This window comes from Acipenser ruthenus, chromosome 48 (assembly GCF_902713425.1).
Source record: "Acipenser ruthenus chromosome 48, fAciRut3.2 maternal haplotype, whole genome shotgun sequence".
Taxonomy (NCBI): Eukaryota; Metazoa; Chordata; class Actinopteri; order Acipenseriformes; family Acipenseridae; genus Acipenser; species Acipenser ruthenus.
The window spans coordinates 4,394,556-4,415,278 of record NC_081236.1 but is presented as its reverse complement, the minus strand read 5'-3'; the positions used below and the strand labels follow the sequence as shown (position 1 = coordinate 4,415,278).

General features: G+C 44.6%; 1 pseudogene; it reads right to left on the bottom strand.

The window, feature by feature from the left end:
- Positions 1 to 1,114: 1,114 nt before the first annotated feature.
- LOC117407874 (PRKCA-binding protein-like) overlaps positions 1,115 to 20,723 on the bottom strand; it is a 30,752-nt pseudogene continuing 11,143 nt past the window's right edge.

Sequence of the window (20,723 nt, the reverse complement as noted above, 5' to 3'; positions counted from 1 at the left end):
CTCTTCCTTGGTCATTCATGTTGTTGATCTACCAGAAATGTACAGAAGAGGTCAACATAGTACAACTACTGTGCTAAGTCATGTCTTCACAGCACTTTCTTGACACGTGCCTTCAACAAAACTAATCCAGTGACCAAAACTACACAAATTGTGAGAAGATATACAAAGTATTACAATAGGGGTGAATATAAAGACAGCAATTCAAAGAGAACTGTTTCAAAACATGGCAAATAAAAAATCTGCTCTGCTTTGAGTTTAAAATATAGATTATATTTTGCTCAGCTACATTATGCTACTGAAATAAAATGTATAAAAATGTGTAAAGAAAGTCTACTGGGGTTAGAGGAGCCTCGTACAGCAACTACACACATAAACGTGACGTTATTCAGCAGTATTTTATTCACCTGCGTTTTAAAATATCACTAAAAAAGATGTTTATACAAACTAAAAACCAACTTCAACACAAAATAAAGAAAAACATGACATCATTGTTCCCCAATCAACCCCACATGAAATCCATTCACACAGCCAGGCAGACAATGATATATACTATATAGAGAGAGAAATATATACAGTGCTCCCGTTACCCTTGAGTATTTACACAAATAAAAGTATGTTACTGAAATCTTAAAGCTTGGAAAGAAAAACAAGCAAATACTAAATATGAAGAGAGGCTAAAAATCACATAACAATCTGAACGCTCACCTAGGATCACAGATCATTTATTTTGGGTGTTCATTAAAGATGTGGAACAGGCTACAGTTAGTGCTGACAGAGATGCAAATCTAAATTCAAGTGGGAAAAGGGCATCCCCAGTGCAAACGCTTGAAGACTGCAGTTAAACACGACTGCTGTATCAAAGGATAAATAATATATTACTACACTAAAACAGAATGTTTTTAAAAGAAGAAAGAATCTGAATGTCTCCGCTTCAGAATGGCAGGAGTGTTGCAGCTTGTTACTGAAGTTGCAGTTCGAGATCCACTTCTGAAAACTGAAAGGTAATATTTACCGGCTACTGGCAGAGTACATCCTGTTTATCCTACAAGTACAACTCTCATAGAACAGAAAAATAAATACATCTGTAACCACCCCCCCCCCCCCCCCCCTCCCCCATATCAGCTTTATATCATTAAATGGTCAAATAGTTGTACTGTAGTATAAATACAAAATTGCATTAACCCAAGTTAAGTTAAATTGAAGTAGCATAATGTGTTAAAAGATGCCTTGTTTCCAAATGAATTGGTTCATAAATATATAAAATGGTATGTGTTTTGGTAACGTACAGATTTGGAGTCAAAATGAATCTGAGACCCAATCATTTGAAACAAGGTACAAGATGATTGCGTGTATAACGTTTCCCCAAATAATTCCCTCCCTGCCTTCCATTCCAATAAATAAATAAAGCTGTGAGCAGGAGAGGATAATAATAATGAGATTGTTGTATTTATATAAAGATGCTCTGTTCTAGTCATCATCGATGAGTTTTTCTCCGTTCTCCTCCTTCCTGGCATCTCCGTCCCCCAGTTCCCCTTGTCCCTCCTCAGGCTGTTCTTCATCCCCCTCGTCCTCATCCTCAGAATACAGCTCTCTCTGTCCCCCATAGTTCAGCATGGTGCGGGACAGGTCCACCTCAATAGGGAACACGTCAGCGTCCTTCAACACTGCAAAGCACTCGTCATAGTACCGGGACATCCCCGACACGAAGTGCTGCAGCTGGAACACAATGTCCTGGACTGCAGAGAGAGGAGAGGCAGCAGGGTGAGATTGTCTTAATTCAAATCCCACCCCCTTCTATGACTAATCTTTCACTAGAAAACAGTACATTGTGGGGTAGTAATAATAAAGTGAACTTCTAAAAAGTATTTTTTATTACATTTCAATATGAAGTGGTTCTGAACCCCAGTCCTCAGGAATCCCTACTTTCTATTACGGTACACTGCTGCAGTTCCACAGTTATTAAAGGTCTCAGTTTAAGCTGTCTAGGTGCCATTTCATGTGTAAACTGGAAACCAATGCAAATTTGAAACAAACCCCCAGACTGCTAGGAGTAGAGCAGGGGTTCCCAAACTTTCCTGTATGTGCTACAGCCCCTGAAACCATCCCGCAGCCCCCAGTTTGAGAACCCCTATCGTACATAATGAGTTGAGAACCACTGTAAAATCCAAATGGCTTCAATGCATATAAAGCACAAACAAATCGCTGATCCCAGACTAGGATATGGGGTGGCCCATCGCAAAATCTAACTGAGTATCACTGTCCCTGTTGCCATATCCGAATAGACTTGGGTTATAGGCTGGTTCCCCATGTCAACTGTCTCACCGTGCTTCTGGTCCAGTAGTTCAATCGTTTCCAGCACATCTTTCCTCATCTTGGCAAATCGCGCACCGGACCTCCTGCCGGCAGCGCAGGACCAGCCGGTACTCAAACCCGGTACAACAGCTCTCCCAGAGCCTGGGAACGACAAGCAGGGTAAATCAGAACTAGCATGGCTCCCACAGCGACTCAAGTGAACCAGAGCTACCTCTAAAACACAGCAAAGCAAGCCTCCAGCACCCCTGAATGAACCAGAGCTACCTCTAAAACACAGCAAAGCAAGCCTCCAGCACTGAGGGGTGCAGGAGGCTTGCTTTGCTGTGTTTTAGAGGTAGCTCTGGTTCATTGAGGGGTGCTGGAGGCTTGCTTTGCTGTGTTTTAGAGGTAGCTCTGGTTCATTGAGGGGTGCTGGAGGCTTGCTTTGCTGTGTTTTAGAGGTAGCTCTGGTTCATTGAGGGGTGCTGGAGGCTTGCTTTGCTGTGTTTTAGAGGTAGCTCTGGTTCATTGAGGGGTGCAGGAGGCTTGCTTTGCTGTGTTTTAGAGGTAGCTCTGGTTCATTGAGGGGTGCAGGAGGCTTGCTTTGCTGTGTTTTAGAGGTAGCTCTGGTTCATTGAGGGGTGCTGGAGGCTTGCTTTGATGTGTTTTAGAGGTAGCTCTGGTTCATTGAGGGGTGCTGGAGGCTTGCTTTGCTGTGTTTTAGAGGTAGCTCTGGTTCATTGAGGGGTGCTGGAGGCTTGCTTTGCTGTGTTTTAGAGGTAGTTCTGGTTCATTGAGGGGTGCTGGAGGCTTGCTTTGCTGTGTTTTAGAGGTAGCTCTGGTTCATTGAGGGGTGCTGGAGGCTTGCTTTGCTGTGTTTTAGAGGTAGCTCTGGTTCATTGACGGGTGCTGGAGGCTTGCTTTGCTGTGTTTTAGAGGTAGCTCTGGTTCATTGAGGGGTGCAGGAGGCTTGCTTTGCTGTGTTTTAGAGGTAGCTCTGGTTCATTGAGGGGTGCAGGAGGCTTGCTTTGCTGTGTTTTAGAGGTAGCTGTGGTTCATTGAGGGGTGCAGGAGGCTTGCTTTGCTGTGTTTTAGAGGTAGCTCTGGTTCATTGAGGGGTGCAGGAGGCTTGCTTTGCTGTGTTTTAGAGGTAGCTCTGGTTCATTGAGGGGTGCAGGAGGCTTGCTTTGCTGTGTTTTAGAGGTAGCTCTGGTTCATTGAGGGGTGCAGGAGGCTTGCTTTGCTGTGTTTTAGAGGTAGCTCTGGTTCATTGAGGGGTGCAGGAGGCTTGCTTTGCTGCGTTTTAGAGGTAGCTCTGGTTCATCGAGGGCTGCAGAAGGCTTACTTTGCTGTGTTTTAGATGTAACTGATTCATTCAAAGCAAGCCCCCTGCACCACTCTGAATGAATCAGAGTTAAATCTTGTACTCAGGACCACTTGAAGTGTTGCCTGTAGGATTTGTCCACACCCTTCAATTATTGGCAAAACATGCCATTCAATGGGTTGATAAAGAAAAGCAGCCCAAGTAGCTCAGTCTACTTCATATTTATATTAAGTGCTCAATCTGTAGATGATCTAGATATAAATGTTTGTCTTGGTTTAGATAGCCAGACAAGTAGTATTTAAAATCCTGCATTCTAGTGAGGTTGGTTCTGGTGTATTTGTCTGAAACAGGAGACCAGAAGAGGGAAGTTGTATTAATTGTAATAGCGTCCAAAAACAGCCAATATAACTTCTATGCACTTGTTGAGCGAGGGTTTATAGACAAGCAGGCTATGTGAGTTTTTGTGGGAGTTATTTTGAATCACACATGCTCATATTCTACCTCGGGGTGAAGCTTCATTTACTTGCTAACCCCAACTTCTTTGCAGCAAGTTTTTATATACAGTAACATATATCACATTATGTGGTATAGCAGTCTGTTAGAACAGATCAGAGACATTCCACATTACACTGTTGTACACTGGTGGATTGTGAGACCAAAAACTCATTCTGTGATAGCAGGAAGGAGCACTTACTATACAGCTGTATTCCTCGTCGTCCATTTCTTTGACCTTCAAGCAGTAAGACTGAAACACACACAAAAAAGTTTGTGATCAGTATGGTAATTACACCATGGACTTGACATCCCTCAAGGTTTACCAAGATTTTTAATTTGCCTTGGAAATATTTCTACCACGGGCGCTGTTGAGCACCGGTATGTGAAGAAGCAATTCTCTCGAGCTCCGCAGACCATATCCTTATATTTATTATTTTTAAAAAAAAACAGCTAACACATTTCTCATCTTACCTTTTATTTAGTTTTCTGTTTATTTGGGACTTAATTTTTTTATTTTAAAATATATTCAACTCGCTGAAATGCCAGGCTCGCATAACAATGGGATCCACATGTGGAGGCCCGTGGGCCCTCGCATTCTCTTGCTACGAACTCCCCGTCTGCAAGTGGGTCGAGCGGCGGTTCAGCTGAACGGGACGCTGCGAGCGGCGCAGCTCTATGGCTGCCATAAAATCTCTGGAAGCAGGCCTCCACTCAAAAACTGATGTACTGACCTCAACTCTTCGACAGAGACCGCTGCCTTTCATCATACGAATCCACCGTTTTGATGTGAAAGAGAAGATTCTCTGCCTTGCTAGACAGAGCAACCAGCTCCGATTTCAGGAAAAAATGTGTTTGCTTCCCAGATTTCGCACCCGAAATCGCAAGGAAGCGATCTGCTTATAGAAAGTTAAGCGCATTTTAAACAATTTCCCTGATGTAAGGCATGGCTTGTTTTTCCCTGCTCGTTTCAAGATTTCGTTTAATGGAAACCAGAACATCTTTGAAAATCCTGAGGACGTCATGACCTTTGTTAAACAGAATATTCTGCCTACAAAAGGTTCCTCATCTGCTTGATCAGCGTGCCAGGTAACTTAACAGAGTTTAAATCTAGTGAACTGTTGTTGTTCTTGAGCCGGGCAGAAAACTTGTTTGTACTAAGAGGGAGGAAGAGGAGAAAAGGTTATTTTTTGTCTCTTTTTTTTAATTCTCTCTTTCTCCCTCTGCCTTGCTATAGGCAGTGTTGCAATGTTTCGACGCTGTCTTTTATAATCCGATTTCAATGCTGCCTAACATGTTTACATATTTACAAACTTGCAAAAATTACGTTTAATTGCAACCCCCCTTTTCTCTCCTTTTAACGTCTACTAAGCTATGTTTCTAAAATATGTAGCAGGTTTACTGTTAGAATTTAGAGGGGGACTCTAGTTTCGAAATCATGTTCAATTTATCTTTCTTACATACCTTATACAGTTACACAGTTTCATGTATATTTGCTATTGCTATTTGAAAGTAGTCACTACTCTATAATGTTGGCGGTGCTGCAGTGACACCAGGGCATAACCCTAACTAGTGCCTTCTTTTCTGGTTAAACATGAACTACTGTCGAACTTTCATGTATGTCCCTGTATTGTGTGTATTTACGTGGGCGCCAGCGTTTGTCCATTCAGTATTACTGGATGCCTTTTAGATGCGCTCAAATATTGTACAATGTAGTGCAGATTTTCCTCCACTGGGTGGGGGGATTTCTCCCGTTTATTTGACTTGGTGGCTGCTGTACGTACCGCCATTATACTATTCAAATACTTTTTAAAATGTGCTTTTAAAATAAATGTTGTGCCATTATTATCACTGCTATTATTATTGTCTATATTTATGAAATCAGTGGTTTTTTTTAATGCTTTCCTATTTTATAGTTTTTTTCCCCATTTACTCATTTGTTTCTTTTTCTCCCTTCTGACTTTTCCCCAGTGCATATACCATTGCTTTCTTATATATTATTTTCTCACTTTTGACATTGCAATTTCCAGTATTACCACTATTAATATTATGTATTTTTATCATTACCCTTTCGCGCTCTCTCTTTAGACTTATGGGGATAAATAATTATATGTAGTTTTGTTTTGTTCTCGCAAAATGTGTTTGCAGAGCTATAGAACCGAGTAATTTGTATATGTGGGCTACTAGCAAGCTTTGTGCTCTTGATAGTAAATTAGGCTTCGTTTGGGGAAGCGTTTGGGGGTGGGGGGTGGGAATTGTACCCTTGCTCTTTTCTTGTTTTTTTCACTTCACTTTTTGTCATTGTAACTAAGTTGTGCTCGGCCAAGCAGCACATTATTAGTAACACTTACCTATGTATGTATTTATTTGTGTTATTCTGTGATTGTTCCCTTCAATCACTCCAGTTTTATAAAATCTTTTTATTATGATTAATCAAAGGTCTGGGGCTGGTGGGTGTTCTGTAAACTTCACTAGCTGGAATGTCAAGGGGCTTAATCACCCTGTGAAACGTAATAGAGTCCTTACCCATCTACAACAACTTAAGACAGACATTGCATTTCTACAGGAAACCCATTTTCGCACTTCTGACCACTTCAGGATTCAGAGGGGCTGGGTGGGGCAGTGATTTCATTCAAATTTTCATGGTAAAGCCCAGGGAGTGGCAATTTAGTGCACAAAACGATTCCTTTTGAAGCATCCCAAATTACCTCTGATCCGAATGTAAGATACATTATGGTCACTGGCAAACTTTTCAATACTCCTGTAATTTTGGCTAAGGTCTATGCCTGCAACTGGGATGGCAGCATTTTCATTGCTATTTTTTTTTCTCCCTACCTTCCCTTGACTCCCACCACCTGATTCTTGGGGGGGGGGGGGGGGGGGATTTTAACTGCTCCCTCAAACCTGCTCTTGACCGCTCTTCCAGTAAGTCTGCCTCTGTTTCTAAAACTGCTTTAGCTATTAAATATTTCCTTGATTCCTATGCAATCTCTGACACCTGGCATTTCCTATTTCCCTCTACAAGGCAGTATTCATTCTTCTCCCATGTCCACCATACTTACTCCCGGATTTAGTATTTATTTTTGGACAATAAAATTACTCCCTTCATCTGTTCATGCACATATGACAGTATTGTCATTTCAGACCATGCTCCTCTTACCTTAGAGATAACTTTTCCCAACTATTCTGCTTCACCCCACCCTTGGAGAGTGAACCTGTTGTTACCTTGTTCAATTTATCACCTCTCAGATAGATCTTTTTTTGGAAACAAACACCTCCCCAGAGATTTCTCCCTCCATTTTTTGGGAGACACATAAGGCTTACCTACGAGGGCAAATAATATTATTTACTGCTCAAAATAATAAATGCAGATCATGGAGACTTTCAGCACTGGTGAATCTCCTCTCACAAATAGATCAAACTTATGCTAACTCCCTGTGACAGTCTGGCTCGCAGTGGTGAGTGTGATGATGTCACGGACCAGGAAGTAACTGAATCACAAACAATGGATGGGCGGATGAAGCCGAGTGCAGTGGCACTCAGGGTATTTATTAATCAATAAAACAAAATATTTAAACAAAACAGAAACAAAATGGCACGAGGGCCAAACGAATAAACAGACAAACAAGTAAGTGGCGTGCTGGCTAAACCAGCAAGTTTTAGCAATTGTTTCTATGTCTTTTACGCGCTCTCTCTCCGCTCTCCGGTACTCTCTACTCCAACACTCCACCTCGAGTGCAGAGAGCTGCAGGTTTATATACTCTGGCCGAGGGATTAACTAGTTGGTAATTATCTTATTATCCCTTGGCCAGAGTCTGCACGCGTTTGGTAAGGATGCATGACTGTCAGCTAGTTAAATAATCAGTAGCTGATCAGCCATGCATCTTCACAGGGTTTTTAAATATAATAATAAAAGACGCAGCGCTTTTACCTGCGCCGCAAACAAAAATACAAATAATAATACATAGGGGCGGGACACTCCGCCACACATGCCCCCCCTTGTGCGCAGCACACATGGCCTTTTCGGCCACCTCCCCCCTTAGTCCCCAAAGTCCCGGTTAGCAGTCCCAGTGCAGGAACAGGGGCAGCAACGGACCAAAGGTGGCAGCCACGGTGGGATGTCCTCCTCCCACCCAAACAGCCGTAGCGTTCCAAAGGCCCGCGCACCTTCTTCATGGCCGGCCGCTCCCCTCCGTGGGGCTCCGGCCACCCTTTCTCCTGCAGCGAAATTGCTGCGGGGGAAGCTGGTCTCCTGACCTCCCCCCCCTTCTTCATGACTGGTAGCTGTCCTTCACGGGGCTCCAGCCACAGTATTTCCTGCCGCGAAAGTGCGGCTGGGGGAGCTGGTCTCCTGACCTCCCCCCCCTTTTCCGTGGCCGGCAGCTCCCCTTCATGGGGCTCCCGCCACACTCTATCCTGCCGCGAAAGTGCGGCTGGGGAAGCTGGTCTCCTGACCTTCCCCCTCCTCTTCACGGCCAGCAGTTCCCCTCCGTGGGGCTCCGACCACATGATCTCCGGCCGCGAAAGTGCGGCTGGGGGAGCTGGTCGCCTGACCTCCCCCCCCTTTCTTCATGGCTGGCAGCTCCCCTCCGTGGGGATCCGACCACAGTGTAGTGACCCCAGGCGAAGCAGGATCCCTGGCGACCCCAGGCGAAGCAGGATCCCTGGCGACCCCAGTCGAAGTAGGATCCCTGGCGACCCCAGTCGACGGCAGCGGACCCTCGGGAGGCGACGGCAGCGGCAGCAGACCCTCGGGAGGCGACAGCAGCGGCAGCGGACCGTCGGGAGGCGACGGCAGCGGCAGCGGACCCTCGGGAGGCGACGGCAGCGGCAGCGGACCCTCGGGAGGCGACGGCAGCGGCAGCGGACCCTCGGGAGGTGAACTCGGGAGGGGAGCCCCTGGCCATGGAGGCGGCAGCGGGAGCTCCACTTCTCCCTCGTTCCCTGTAGCTGGTGGCTCTCCAGGCGATGTGGAGCAACAGGCAGCCCCAGGCGATGCGGAGCAACAGGCAGCCCCAGGCGATGCGAGGCAGGCATCCCTAGGTGGTGCAGTCCTTCCCATGACGGTGGAGCAGTCCTTCCCATGACGGTGGATGTGGAACCAGCAGGTATTCACCCTCTGCTGGTGGAGCTGGGAGTGGCAAGCAGTCCTCCCACAGCAGCTGAGGCGGAACCAGCAGGTATTCACCCTCTGCTGGTGGAGGTGGGAGGGGCAAGCAGTCCTCCCACGGCGGTTGAGGCGGAACCAGCAGGCATTCACCCTCTGCTGGTGGAGGAGGGAGGGGCAAGCAGTCCTCCCACGGCGGCTGAGGCGGAACCAGCAGGCATTCACCCTCTGCTGGTGGAGGTGGCGGAGGCAGAGGCAGCTCCTGCTGCTCTGCTCCTGGCGGTGGTGGAAACAGAAGCAGCTCCTGCTGCTCTGCTCCTGGTGGTGGTGGAGACAGAGGCAGCTCCTGCTGCTCTGTTCCTGGTGGTTGTGGAGACAGAGGCAGCTCCTGCTGCTCTGTTCCTGGTGGTGGTGGAGACAGAGGCAGCTCCTGCTGCTCTGTTCCTGGTGATGGTGGAGACAGAGGCAGCTCCTGCTGCTCTGTTCCTGGTGGTGGTGGAGACCGAGGCAGCTCCTGCTGCTCTGCTCCTGGCGGTGGTGGAGACAGAGGCAGCTCCTGCTGCTCTGCTCCTGGCGGTGGTGGAGACGGCAGCGATGGCTCCTCTCCCTCTGGCGCTGGAGAAGGCAGTGATGGCTCCTCTCCCCTGGGCGCTGGATGCACGGGCTCCCCCCCTCTGGGCGATGGATGCACGGGCTCCCCCCCTCCGGGCGATGGATGCTCGGGCTCCCCCCCTCCGGGCGATGGATGCACGGGCTCCCCCCCTCCGGGCGATGGATGCACGGGCTCCCCCCCTCCGGGCAATGGATGCTCGGGCTCCCCCCTTCCGGGCGCTGGATGCTCGCGCTCCCCCTTCCGGGCGCTGGATGCTCGCGCTCCCCCCTTCCGTTGCTGGATGCTCGCGCTCCCCCCTTCTGGGCGCTGGATGCTCGCGCTCCCCCTCAGGCGCTGGAGCCTGCTTCTTTGCCTTCTTGGCACCGCCCCTCCTTCCCTTCTTCGGGACCAGCAGTTCCATCTCCTGCCATGGAGGGGGTTGGTCGGGTGCTTTGTGCCCGACCTTGCCGACGGCAAAGCACCACTCCTCCCCTTTGAGGCAGGTGAGGCAGGTTTCCTGATCCACCTGCGGCGATGGTATGGCCTTCAGGTGGATCCACTCCTCCGCAGTCTCCACCTCACCTCGATCAAAGGCTTGCACAAAGAGGGGGTCTTCATATGGGCACACCTCAGGGAGGTGCCCATACTCCAGGCAGACGAGGCACCATGTAGCCCCTCCTTCCTTTAACTCCCTCTGATGCGCATGCCACCTCTTCATGTAGGCATCCACTTTATCCATTTTTTTTTTTTTTTTTTTTTTTTTTTTTCCCCAAACACAACACACAAAAAAACACTTTGAAAAAAACAAGAAAAAACATCCTTTCCTTAACTGGTCTGGCTGTTGGAGGCGTTGTTTGTCCCACGCTGGACACCATATGTGGCAGTCTGGCTCGCAGTGGTGAGTGTGATGATGTCACGGACCAGGAAGTAACTGAATCACAAACAATGGATGGGCGGATGAAGCCGAGTGCAGTGGCACTCAGGGTATTTATTAATCAATAAAACAAAATATTTAAACAAAACAGAAACAAAATGGCACGAGGGCCAAACGAATAAACAGACAAACAAGTAAGTGGCGTGCTGGCTAAACCAGCACGTTTTAGCAATTGTTTCTACGTCTTCTACGCGCTCTCTCTCCGCTCTCCCGTACTCCCGTACTCTCTACTCCAACACTCCACCTTGAGTGCAGAGAGCTGCAGGTTTATATACTCTGGCCGAGGGATTAACTAGTTGTTAATTATCTTATTAGCCCTCTGCCAGAGTCTGTACGCGTTTGGTAAGGATGCATGACTGTCAGCTAGTTAAATAATCAGTAGCTGATCAGCCATGCATCCTCACGGGGTTTTTAAATATAATAATAAAAGACGCAGCGCTTTTACCCGCGCCGCAAACAAAAATACAAATAATAATACATAGGGGCGGGACACTCCGCCACACTCCCCCACACCGGAACTTTACAAGGAGCGTCTAGCTTTTCAAACTGAATCTGATCTTCTGTCTACGAAACAGGCAGACATTTACTGTATAAAGCATGCCACATAGCATACGAGTATGGCCAGTAAAGCGCTTACCCATCATCTTTGGCTGCTCCCCATCTAATTTCATGAATTCAATCACAATCTGGCCTGATAAACAATCAAAAGGAAATAAACAATCAGTTTTATAACTTCTACTCTGCACTATACATCTGAATCGCCTTCAGATCCTTCCTTAATAGATTCTCTCTTTAACAACCTCGACATGCTGGCTGCGCATGACAGTTTATCTTTTTTTTTTAGAATTATTGTGGTTATTATATTTTTTAATTTTTTTTCCTTCTGTGTGTCCCCCCCCCCCCCCTCAATTATTATTATTATTTTATTGTTTATGTTTTTTTACTTGCAAAGGGGGGAGATAAAAGATATATATATATATATATATATATATATATATATATATATGGATTTATTTCATTGTTGGATTTTTTGTTAAAAAAGCAGACAGAACTAAAACAAGTTTAAGATGTAGCTGTGTTTTACATACTATTCATTTGTCTTTGTTTGTTGTGTGAACTACTGTAAAAACTCAATAAAAATAATGAATATATATATATATATATATATATATATATATATATATATATATATATATATATATATATATATATATATATATATATGTATTGTAAAAGATCCAGTAGACACGTGCTGCTGAACCACTGCTTTCCCGTTCCACCAACTGGCACAGACTCAATACGTTTGCAGGCAAGTACCTTTTATTTACAATATTTACATCAAATAAGCAGTTTCTGTCACAGTTCTCAGGGCCACTGACTAACTCTCTTCTTCAACCCTCTCTGGCTACATCAGGATAGAAAAGAAGTCCAAGGATCCTCCGACTGAAGTGAGTCAGTCCGCGGGTAAGAACAGGGTCAGCTCTCTTCCCTAGAGCTGTCCTGGGTCACCGGTAAGTGTAGGTTGAGCTCCCTCTGCTGGAGTATGCCGGTTGCCCAGGTAAGTATAAGACTGGCTCCCTCTACTGGAGTAGATCCGCCACACAGTTAACTATCCAACAGACTCCCTCTGCTGGAGTAGTCCTGTAACTCAGGTAAGAACAAGACAGACTCCCTCTGCTGGAGTAGTCCTGTAACTCAGGTGAGAACAAGACAGGCTCCCTCTGCTGGAGTAGTCCTGTGACACAGGTAAGTATTAGACCGGCTCCCTGTGCTGGAGTAGTCCTGGAACACAGGTAAGTACAAGACAGGCTCCCTCTGCTGGAGTAGTCCTGGAACACAGGTAATTACAAGAATGGATCAGTTTTAAAGAAGACTTCCAGGAACACAATAGAGGTAACCCCAGACGTCCAAAGAAGTGAACAAAGATAAAACAAGTTATATCCGGGCTGTGGAGAAAGTACTCCTGCAGCCAACTCCCGGTCGTCCACAGAAGCAAATTGTATTCCTTCTAAAAGCCAGTGTCCATTTTCCCTGTATTAATCATATGCAAAGTATCTTGTGTCTGTGTTATGAATAAACAATGTCTTGCACTTCCAGTCTCACAAGTCCGTTCTTTCTGGTTATTATTTACTGTCTCTGCAACACGTAAATAACCAATACCTCTCCGGGTTATAAAGCATATAGCACAACACACTACGGTTGTGGCGGCGCACAACCGCATAGCACAGAATACCGCGGGTCTCTTTTAAATTGCTAAGGAGTACACTATCTTCAAGTCGCACCCCGACAACAGAAAATAAAAATAAACTTTAACAAACAAAAGGCTACCTCAACAAGAGGAAAAATCACTTTGTAAAAACTAAACGCTGACTATATTTTAACACAAACGATAGCTTTACCTTGCGATCTCTTTCTTTTTGGTTGTTTTTCCAACACACTGGAGTTTGCATGCTACTTCCTTGCAGGACAACCGGGCCGTGTTCCCCACACTTCTCTCCCCTATGGCTCTGCCCTGCTCCTTTTTAAACACAGAAACCCCACCCAATTAATTGGCACTCGGATTTCTGGGTGGTGTAGTTTCTTCCTTAGCACCGCCATTTCTTAAATGCGACGCTATCCTTTCCTCACTATATATATATATATATATATATATATATATATATATATATATATATATATATACATATATACACACACACACACACATATATTTCTACCATGGCTCCACCATACAGATCTGCTAAAGAAAAGTACTGAAATCAGAAAATAGTATGCTGATGAATCCTTGCAGTGTTCAATTACATACAGGTCGATTAAGAACATTATTATTAGAGAACTATCTGAACTCTGCTATTGGGCTGTGTGACAGGGTAGCGTTGTGGGCCCAGATGTTAATCGGCAGGCAGAGAGACTCGGAAACCAGGAAACTGCAGTTAACGCGCTTCTGCGCAGTTTAATAAACAAAAGTAAATCAAAACTGGAACAAAACTCTGCTCACCGAGCAAAAATAAAAGGTCAAACAAAAACAAATCCCGCACACAATAAACACTTACAAAATAACTGGCACAAGGGCCCAAACAAAAGGTTTAAACAAAATACAGAAATGTAGGCTGGGCATTAGCCTTCACTACAGTTTCTTTCTCAAAAACTAAACCGCACACAAACAAACAAACAAACAAACAAACTCACCCAAAACACCTCCACCTAACAAACGAATTTCACCATTTTTATACCATGTGGCTGGAGCCTAATTATCAATGATTCAATTAGCTCCAGCCACATTCTCACATGTATTTTGGCAGGGATAGGAAATTAACCCCATCCCTGCCAACCACCACCAAATCACAACACAACAATATTATTTACAGGCAGGGCCCTGCCCTGCTCATTTCCCCCCCTTGGGCGCAGCACACATGGCCCCATGGCTGCGAAGGCGGCAGGGGCTCCTCCCCTTCTGGCTGCGAAGGCGGCAGGGGCTCCACCCCTTCTGGTTGCAGGGGGGGACCAGCAGGCATGCTCCCTCTGCTGGTGGAAAGGGAACCAGCAGGCTCTCTCCCTCTGCTGGTGGCAGTGGTGGATGCAGAGGCAGCAGGCATTCTTCTGGTGGGAGGGGGCAGTTAGCTGGGAAATGGCCCCACTCCCCACGGATACAACAATACTGTACGCCCATGCTGTGGAGGAGGGCTTCCCAGCCATCCTCCTCCGGTGGCTGTGGCTCTGGTTCCACCTCTTCTTCCTGAGGTAGGGAATGTTAGTAGTCGGGCGACACGTGCCCGACCTTGCCAACTTCAAAACACCACTCCTCCCTCCTCAAGCAGGTCATGCAGATGTCCACCTTGCCAGATGCGTGGTGGGGCTTGCGACCAGCCCCGCGCTGCTGCTTCTGCCGCTGCTTCTGCCGCTGCTTCTTTCCCATTTTTTTTTTTTTTTATTTTAAAACTACAGTCCCGCTCCGAGTCTCTAGGGGGCGCTATCCCACTACTGACACCATATGTGACAGGGTAGCGTTGCGGTCCCAGATGTTATTTCGGCAGGTAAAGAGACTCAGAGACAAGGAAACTGCAGTTAACGCGCTTCTGCTCTGTTTAATAAACAAAAGTAAATCAAAACTGGAACAAAACTCTGCTCACAGAGCAAAAATAAAAGGTCAAACAAAAACAAATCTCGCACACAATAAACACTTACAAAATAACTGGCACAAGGGCCCAAACAAAAGGTTTAAACAAAATACAGAAATGTAGGCTGGGCATTAGCCTTCACTACAGTTTCTTTATCAAAAACCAAACAGCACACAAACCACCAATCTCACCCAAAACACCTCCACCTAACAAAGGAATTTCACCTTTTTTTACCATGTGGCTGGAGCCTGATTATCAATTACTCAATTAGCTCCAGCCACACTCTCACATGTATTTTGGCAGGGATAGGAAATTAACCCCATCCCTGCCAACCACCACCAAATCACCACACAACAATATTATTTACAGGCAGGGCCCTGCCCTGCTACAGGCCAACACATGGTATTCTGAACTCAACCACAGAGGACTTAGTCCTGTCAGGATTCTTCTCATGAAGGGCTCTGTCGCATTACCAGCACTTTGACCCTGACAGTCACACAGGAATACCACACCAGTGTTCCTGTCCAGCATTACTGTCTGCTAATGTGCATCTGCTGTCTTTAACTTTAACCCGCAGTCATGCTACAATTACCCTGGGAGTTAGATTCAGGAGTTGTGTTTCTTACCAGGTATTCAAATTTCACATCCAGGTATTTCCGGATGGTGAGTTTGGTGTCTGGGATTGCTTTGTTCAAGTAGGTATTCAGGTCATGCAGCATCTGACAGGAGAAGAGAACACAGCATTACACATACTGTACTCTACAATGCATTAGTAAGACCTCACCTAGAATATTGTGTTCAGTTCTGGTCACCTCGTTACAAAAAGGATATTGCTGCTCTAGAAAGAGTGCAAAGAAGAGCAACCAGAATTATCCCGGGTTTAAAAGGCATGTCGTATGCAGACAGGCTAAAATAATTGAATCTATTCAGTCTTGAACAAAGAAGACTACGCGGCGATCTGATTCAAACATTCAAAATCCTAAAAGGTATAGACAATGTCAACCCGGGGGACTTTCTTGACTTGAAAAAAGAAAAAAGGACCAGGGGTCATAAATGGAGATTAGATAAAGGGGCATTCAGAACAGAAAATAGGAGGCACTTTTTTACACAGAGAATTGTGAGGGTCTGGAACCAATTCCCCAGTAATGTTGTTGAAGCTGACACCCTGGGATCCTTCAAGAAGCTGCTTGATGAGATTCTGGGATCAATAAGCTACTAACAACCAAACGAGCAAGATGGGCTGAATGGCCTCCTCTCGTTTGTAAACTTTCTTATGTTCTTATGTTCTTACTCAGGGAGTCTACCGGAAAACACTTTGAAGCATTTCTGTCCCATGTGGACCAGCTCAGAATGCCTTCCTTCCTTCTCTCTCTCTCGTTTTAGTTGTATTTGTCTGCTGAAGTCTTCCTGTCCTTAACTGTATTTTGTATGATATGTAATTGTTTATAAATATGTCTAAGTAACAATATCCCGCGCCACTGCTATACATAAAGAAATAAAGAATAAACGAACATTAGAACCGTGACCTACAGCAGGGTACAAAATCATGAAGCCACCCGCAGCTGCCCAATAAGTAGCCAGTTTTTGAAGTGCCACTGAGCAGCAGCACAGTAACACAGTACTGCAACGACCAAAACAAGAGAGGTTTCTGGGGGAGCAGTCCAAAGAGCAATCAGGATCATTGATCAATGGTCTGAAGTACAGGGACCAGAGTTAAACATTGTGACAATGACATGGGCTACGAGTGTCCTGCATACAAAATATCAAAGGGGTCTAGATCAGAAACTGCCATGGTAAGAGTAACAAATGACTTATTAATGAGTGCAGATTCAAATGCTATATCCATTCTTGTTCTTTTGGACCTTAGTGCTGCGTTTGATACTGTGGATCATTCCATCTTAATTGATCGTTTTAAGGGATGGGTGGGCCTAGATGGTAAAGTACTAAACTGGTTTAGATCCTACCTTACAAACAGACAGTTCTTTGTTTCACTGGGGGAGTCTGTGTCGGGTTTAGTAAATATTACCTGTGGTGTCCCTCAGGGTTCGATTCTTGGTCCAATATTATTCTCTTTATACATGTTACCTCTAGGCCAGATTATTCATAAACATGCTGTACATTTCCACTGCTATGCTGATGATACACAGTTATACCTCTGTGAAACCTGGTGACATTAGCACAACATCAGCCTTATTTGAGTGTATCACTGACATAAAAACTTGGATGTCCTTAAACCTTCTGCAATTAAACTCTGATAAGACAGAAGTGTTGATAGTAGGCTCTCAGCAACAAATTGATTTATCAAAAATACATTTGGGGGACTTAACTCCTAATTTGAAGTCTGAAGTGAGAAATTTGGGTGTTTTTGATTCTACTTTAAGTTTCGAGTCGCATATTAAAATGATTACAAAAGATTAAAATGTTTTTATCATCCAAGAAACATTGCCAAAATTAGATCATTTCTGTCTTTATCTGATGCTGAAAAAGTAATCCATGCTTTTATTTCATGTAGACTGGACTACTGTAATGCTCTTTTTTCTGGACTTACTAGCCAAGCTTTATTAAGGCTGCAGCTTGTGCAAAATGCAGCTGCAAGGGTCCTTACCAAAACCAAAAGGAGAGCACATATAACTCGCGTACTTGCTTCTCTGCACTGGCTTCCAGTGAAATATCGAATTGATTTTAAAATTCTATTGCTTACATTTAAAGCACTAAATGGAATGGCACCAGATTACCTCTCAGAGTTGCTGTCTCTTTATCAGCCTCGGCGTGCATTGAGGTCGACTAATAGTGGCCTCCTCTGTATTCCGAGGGTGAGGTTCAAGAGGAAAGGAGAGGTTGCTTTTTGTGTTCGTGCTCCGCAGCTGTGGAACTCTCTCCCCGACCATGTCAGAGGTTCACCTACAGTAGCTACTTTTAAATCTAGGCTTAAGACCTATTTTTATAATTTAGCTTTTTTATATATTGTTGTTTTTAGTTGTTTTATATTGTGTCTTTTCTCTTTTTGCGATATATGATGTGTTTGTTTTTGTTGTTTGTTTTTTTTTGTTTGTTTTTTTAACTGTAACTTAACTTATTCATCAATTCATGCCGTTTTATTAACTTTGATTTTAATCTTTGTGTTCTGTTACCTTCTTTTTTGTTTTTTGTGCAGCGCCTTGAACCTTGTGGTATGAAAGGTGCTCTATAAATAAAGATTATTATTATTATTATTATAATTAATACAATGGGCAACTGCACAGTGTGAGGCTGAATTATGAACGATGTATAAACCATCACTATACATGATTCCATGTGTCCTGCTTGCCACCATAATATATCAGAAAATCCCACTGCAACCTATAGGGTTACGAACTATGTATAGATTTTTTTTTAATCCAGTCATGTAAAAATTATGAGGAAACAATACGAACATTGTGATTTGAATATCACCCTATCTTTACTCACAGACTCACACATACAGGTGCCTCCCTGTATCCCTGTCTCTTTACTCACAGACTCATACATACAGGTGCCTCCCTGTATCCCTGTCTCTCTACTCACAGACTCACACATACAGGTGCCTCCCTGTATCCCTGTCTCTCTACTCACAGACTCATACATACAGGTGCCTCCCTGTATCCCTGTCTCTTTACTCACAGACTCATACATACAGGTGCCTCCCTGTATCCCTGTCTCTCTACTCACAGACTCATACATACAGGTGCCTCCCTGTATCCCTGTCTCTCTACTCACAGACTCATACATACAGATGCCTCCCTGTATCCCTGTCTCTCTACTCACAGACTCACACATACAGGTGCCTCCCTGTATCCCTGTCTCTCTACTCACACTCACACATACAGGTGCCTCCCTGTATCCCTGTCTCTCTACTCACAGACTCATACATAGAGGTGCCTCCCTGTATCCCTGTCTCTCTACTCACAGACTCATACATACAGGTGCCTCCCTGTATCTCTACTCACAGACTCATACATACAGGTGCCTCCCTGTATCCCTGTCTCTCTACTCACACTCATAAATACAGGTGCCTCCCTGTATCCCTGTCTCTTTACTCACAGACTCATAAATACAGGTGCCTCCCTGTATCCCTGTCTCTCTACTCACAGACTCATACATACAGGTGCCTCCCTGTATCCCTGTCTCTCTACTCACAGACTCATACATACAGGTGCCTCCCTGTATCCCTGTCTCTCTACTCACAGGCTTGAGTGTCTTGAGCAGTCGGATCACGAACTTCTCAATGTTGCGATGTGCCTCTGCAAACTTCACGAAGGCTTCACTGGCAGCAGCCTGGGGCTCCCGGACTCCAAACACAGAGAACACGTCTCCAAACGCTGGAGATCATAACAAGAGATCAGCAGTGCATCTCATCAACAACTTCAAAACACTCAGTCATTAACTCCAAGTAAAACCTATACAAAACCGCAGGCTAGACTCAATCAAACTGACAGAAAAACAACAGAGGACACTGTGGAAACAACCCAAACATACAAGTACCAGGAAGAACATGTTTGTTTTGAGCTGGAGTGTTTTACTTCAAAAGAAAAAAATAAATATATGACAGGCAAAGTGGGTAATTGTTACAGGATACAGTCGTCTCTGCGTATAGCAACACCCTTGTGGTGAAACAGATTGTTCCCATTGTAAATGCATCGGCTAAAGGAACAGGAACTTTGCTTAAAAGAACACCTTCATGGCACCAATAGCGATTTGTTCACAACTGATACAGTACTATTTTGTAACCTGATAACTCGCCATCATCAAACTTCAATTCAAATGGTGTATTCAGTCTTTTTGAAAATGCCTTGTCATCACGAGTGTCTGAGGCACACCGATTGGTTTATTAAATCTTTCCAGAACCGCCGTCCTATCATTGACTCGTTTTGTATTCTGATTTTCATGAGTGCACCTCAGCGCTACAAAATAGCATGCAAGTAAATGGCGAAATGCGCCACTGAAATCAGACACAAGTCGCTGAGCAATTTGGTGTTTCCCATTCTGGCGAGTTGCTTCACCATTTTGTTAAATGTCTTGAATATTGGTCCTGTACATATATTCAAAATTAATCTAGAGCTGCTGCTGCATTTAACGTGTGTAGGGGTGCTGTGTTACTTTAGTTTGACAGTTAGTTTATTAAACATTAGTTTGTCAGTTACTTTTATTATTATAGTTTATTAACATACACTAGCCTATTGCTTTTCTTTTACTTATTCAGTTCATTTCCTATGCTGATGCATGTGCATCATGACAAGTAATACATATTTATTTATTGATTGACTGATCGATTGAGGGTGTCAGCTTCAACAACATTTCTGGAGAATTGTGAGGCTGACACCCTGGGATCCTTCAAGAAGCTGCTTGATGAGATTCTGGGATCAATAAGCTACTAGCAACCAAACAGGCAAGATGGGCTGAATGGCCTCCTCTCATTTGTAAACTTTCTTATGTTCTTTCTTATGTTCTTATGATTCATATTGTGTCTGGTGGCTAACCTTAGAGAACACTTCGCTTGCTTCCCAACAGTTGTTCTCTTAGCCGGAGACCACTACTGTAACCAATAAAAAACCTCACTAGATCCAAGATGACTTATGAATCCTACCTCGTTGTGTCTGGGACAGTTCAAAGAAAGCCTGCAGTAGTCTCTTGGTGTGCTCCATAAGCCCTGTGCAACACAAACACATACATAAATACACATTCATAAATTAAATTTAGCAAATCTCAGAAGTTTAGAAAAACACAGGTACAAACAATGCAATAAAAATAAAAAACTTAAGCATTTTTCATTAATACCATGCTGTAACAGGGGAGATCTGGACTGACTGTCTGGCACATCCGTATTACTGCAGGTAGAGGGCAGCAGT